Here is a 5,310-nt window from a genome sequence, read left to right on the forward strand (position 1 = left end):
GTGGTCAAATTGAATTTCATGCAATATTTTCTGTGGCCATTCCGAACGTGGGCAAATCGAACGTGTCCATTCCGAACGTGGGCAAATCGAACGTGTCCATTCCGAATGTGGGCAAATCGAACGTGTCCATTCCGAACGTGGTCAAATCGAACGTGGTCAAATCGAACGTGTCCATTCCGAACGTGGTGAAATTGAACTTCATGCAATATTTTCTGTGGCCATTTCGAACGTGGTCAAATCGAACGTGTCCATTCCGAACGTGGGTAAATAGAACGTGTCCATTTCGAACGTGGTCAAATCGAACTTTATGCAATATTTTTTGTGGTCATTCTGAACGTGTCCTTTCCGAACGTGGTCAAATCGAACGTGTGCATTCCGAACGTGGGCAAGTCGAACGTGGTCGAATCGAACGTGGCCATTCTGAACGTGGTCAAATCGAACTGCATGCAATATTTCACGTGGCCATTTCGAACGTGGTCAATTCGAACGTTGACAAACTGAACGTCAGCAAACAAGACGTGTCCATTTCGAACGTGATCAAATTGAACTTCATGCAATATTTTCTTTGTCCATTTCGAACGTGGTCAAATCGAACGTGTCCATTCCGAACGTGGTCAAATTGAACTTCATGCAATATTTTCTGTGGCCATTCTGAACGTGGGCAAATCGAACGTGTCCATTCCGAACGTGTCCATTTCGAACGTGGTCAAATCGAACGTGTCCATTCCGAATGTGGTCAAATCGAACTTCATGCAATATTTTCTGTGTCCATTTCGAACGTGGTCAAATCGAATGTGTCCATTCCGAACGTGGTCAAATGGAACGTGTCTATTCCGAACGTGGTCAAATTGAATTTCATGCAATATTTTCTGTGGCCATTCCGAACGTGGGCAAATCGAACATGTCCATTCCGAACGTGGGCAAATCGAACGTGTCCATTCCGAATGTGGGCAAATCGAACGTGTCCATTTCGAACGTGGTGAAATCGAACGTGTCCATTCCGAACGTGGTCAAATTGAACTTCATGCAATATTTTCTGTGGCCATTCCGAACGTGGGCAAATAGAACGTGTCCATTCCGAACGTGGGCAAATAGAACGTGTCCATTTCGAACGTGGTCAAATCGAACGTGTCCATTCCGAACGTGGTCAAATTGAACTTCATGCAATATTTTCTGTGGCCATTCCGAACGTGGGCAAATCGAACGTGTCCATTTCGAACGTGATCAAATCGAACTATATGCAATATTTTCTGTAGCCATTCCGAACGTGGTCAAATCGAACTTTATGCAATATTTTCTGTGGCCATTTCGAACGTGGTCAAATCGAACGTGTCCATTCCGAACGTGGGTAAATAGAACGTGTCCATTTCGAACGTGGTCAAATCGAACTTTATGCAATATTTTTTGTGGTCATTCTGAACGTGTCCTTTCCGAACGTGGTCAAATCGAACGTGTGCATTCCGAACGTGGGCAAGTCGAACGTGGTCGAATCGAACGTGGCCATTCTGAACGTGGTCAAATCGAACTGCATGCAATATTTCACGTGGCCATTTCGAACGTGGTCAATTCGAACGTTGACAAACTGAACGTCAGCAAACAAGACGTGTCCATTTCGAACGTGATCAAATTGAACTTCATGCAATATTTTCTTTGTCCATTTCGAACGTGGTCAAATCGAACGTGTCCATTCCGAACGTGGTCAAATTGAACTTCATGCAATATTTTCTGTGGCCATTCTGAACGTGGGCAAATCGAACGTGTCCATTCCGAACGTGTCCATTTCGAACGTGGTCAAATCGAACGTGTCCATTCCGAATGTGGTCAAATCTAACTTCATGCAATATTTTCTGTGTCCATTTCGAACGTGGTCAAATCGAATGTGTCCATTCCGAACGTAGTCAAATCGAACGTGTCCATTCCGAACGTGGTCAAATTGAACTTCATGCAATATTTTCTGTGGCCATTCCGAACGTGGGCAAATAGAACGTGTCCATTCCGAACGTGGGCAAATAGAACGTGTCCATTTCGAACGTGGTCAAATCGAACGTGTCCATTCCGAACGTGGTCAAATCGAACGTGGTCAAATCGAACGTGTCCATTCCGAACGTGGTCAAATGGAACGTGTCTATTCCGAACGTGGTCAAATTGAATTTCATGCAATATTTTCTGTGGCCATTCCGAACGTGGGCAAATCGAACGTGTTCATTCCGAACGTGGTCAAATCGAACGTGTCCATTCCGAATGTGGTCAAATCGAACTTCATGCAATATTTTCTGTGTCCATTTCGAACGTGGTCAAATCGAATGTGTCCATTCCGAACGTGGTCAAATGGAACGTGTCTATTCCGAACGTGGTCAAATTGAATTTCATGCAATATTTTCTGTGGCCATTCCGAACGTGGGCAAATCGAACATGTCCATTCCGAACGTGGGCAAATCGAACGTGTCCATTCCGAATGTGGGCAAATCGAACGTGTCCATTTCGAACGTGGTGAAATCGAACGTGTCCATTCCGAACGTGGTCAAATTGAACTTCATGCAATATTTTCTGTGGCCATTCCGAACGTGGGCAAATTGAACGTGTCCATTCCGAACGTGGGCAAATAGAACGTGTCCATTTCGAACGTGGTCAAATCGAACGTGTCCATTCCGAACGTGGTCAAATCGAACGTGGTCAAATCGAACGTGTCCATTCCGAACGTGGTCAAATTGAACTTCATGCAATATTTTCTGTGGCCATTCCGAACGTGGGCAAATCGAACGTGTCCATTTCGAACGTGATCAAATCGAACTATATGCAATATTTTCTGTAGCCATTCCGAACGTGGTCAAATCGAACTTTATGCAATATTTTCTGTGGCCATTTCGAACGTGGTCAAATGGAACGTGTCTATTCCGAACGTGGTCAAATTGAATTTCATGCAATATTTTCTGTGGCCATTCCGAACGTGGGCAAATCGAACGTGTCCATTCCGAACGTGGGCAAATCGAACGTGTCCATTCCGAATGTGGGCAAATCGAACGTGTCCATTTCGAACGTGGTCAAATCGAACGTGTCCATTCCGAACGTGGTCAAATTGAACTTCATGCAATATTTTCTGTGGCCATTCCGAACGTGGGCAAATAGAACGTGTCCATTCCGAACGTGGGCAAATAGAACGTGTCCATTTCGAACGTGGTCAAATCGAACGTGTCCATTCCGAACGTGGTCAAATCGAACGTGTCCATTCCGAACGTGGTCAAATTGAACTTCATGCAATATTTTCTGTGGCCATTCCGAACGTGGGCAAATCGAACGTGTCCATTTCGAACGTGATCAAATCGAACTATATGCAATATTTTCTGTAGCCATTCCGAACGTGGTCAAATCGAACTTTATGCAATATTTTCTGTGGCCATTTCGAACGTGGTCAAATCGAACTTGTCCATTCCGAACGTGGGTAAATAGAACGTGTCCATTTCGAACGTGGTCAAATCGAACTTTATGCAATATTTTTTGTGGTCATTCTGAACGTGTCCTTTCCGAACGTGGTCAAATCGAACGTGTGCATTCCGAACGTGGGCAAGTCGAACGTGGTCGAATCGAACGTGGCCATTCTGAACGTGGTCAAATCGAACTGCATGCAATATTTCACGTGGCCATTTCGAACGTGGTCAATTCGAACGTTGACAAACTGAACGTCAGCAAACAAGACGTGTCCATTTCGAACGTGATCAAATTGAACTTCATGCAATATTTTCTTTGTCCATTTCGAACGTGGTCAAATCGAACGTGTCCATTCCGAACGTGGTCAAATTGAATTTCATGCAATATTTTCTGTGGCCATTCTGAACGTGGGCAAATCGAACGTGTCCATTCCGAACGTGTCCATTTCGAACGTGGTCAAATCGAACGTGTCCATTCCGAATGTGGTCAAATCGAACTTCATGCAATATTTTCTGTGTCCATTTCGAACGTGGTCAAATCGAATGTGTCCATTCCGAACGTGGTCAAATGGAACGTGTCTATTCCGAACGTGGTCAAATTGAATTTCATGCAATATTTTCTGTGGCCATTCCGAACGTGGGCAAATCGAACATGTCCATTCCGAACGTGGGCAAATCGAACGTGTCCATTCCGAATGTGGGCAAATCGAACGTGTCCATTTCGAACGTGGTGAAATCGAACGTGTCCATTCCGAACGTGGTCAAATTGAACTTCATGCAATATTTTCTGTGGCCATTCCGAACGTGGGCAAATAGAACGTGTCCATTCCGAACGTGGGCAAATAGAACGTGTCCATTTCGAACGTGGTCAAATCGAACGTGTCCATTCCGAACGTGGTCAAATCGAACGTGGTCAAATCGAACGTGTCCATTCCGAACGTGGTCAAATGGAACGTGTCTATTCCGAACGTGGTCAAATTGAATTTCATGCAATATTTTCTGTGGCCATTCCGAACGTGGGCAAATCGAACGTGTTCATTCCGAACGTGGTCAAATCGAACGTGTCCATTCCGAATGTGGTCAAATCGAACTTCATGCAATATTTTCTGTGTCCATTTCGAACGTGGTCAAATCGAATGTGTCCATTCCGAACGTGGTCAAATGGAACGTGTCTATTCCGAACGTGGTCAAATTGAATTTCATGCAATATTTTCTGTGGCCATTCCGAACGTGGGCAAATCGAACATGTCCATTCCGAACGTGGGCAAATCGAACGTGTCCATTCCGAATGTGGGCAAATCGAACGTGTCCATTTCGAACGTGGTGAAATCGAACGTGTCCATTCCGAACGTGGTCAAATTGAACTTCATGCAATATTTTCTGTGGCCATTCCGAACGTGGGCAAATAGAACGTGTCCATTCCGAACGTGGGCAAATAGAACGTGTCCATTTCGAACGTGGTCAAATCGAACGTGTCCATTCCGAACGTGGTCAAATCGAACGTGGTCAAATCGAACGTGTCCATTCCGAACGTGGTCAAATGGAACGTGTCTATTCCGAACGTGGTCAAATTGAATTTCATGCAATATTTTCTGTGGCCATTCCGAACGTGGGCAAATCGAACGTGTTCATTCCGAACGTGGTCAAATCGAACGTGTCCATTCCGAATGTGGTCAAATCGAACTTCATGCAATATTTTCTGTGTCCATTTCGAACGTGGTCAAATCGAATGTGTCCATTCCGAACGTGGTCAAATGGAACGTGTCTATTCCGAACGTGGTCAAATTGAATTTCATGCAATATTTTCTGTGGCCATTCCGAATGTGGGCAAATCGAACATGTCCATTCCGAACGTGGGCAAATCGAACGTGTCCATTCCGAATGT

Source organism: Prenolepis imparis, unplaced genomic scaffold (assembly GCF_030444845.1).
Source record: "Prenolepis imparis isolate NDT839.2.m4 unplaced genomic scaffold, iyPreImpa1.0 SCAF_5, whole genome shotgun sequence".
NCBI lineage: Eukaryota > Metazoa > Arthropoda > Insecta > Hymenoptera > Formicidae > Prenolepis > Prenolepis imparis.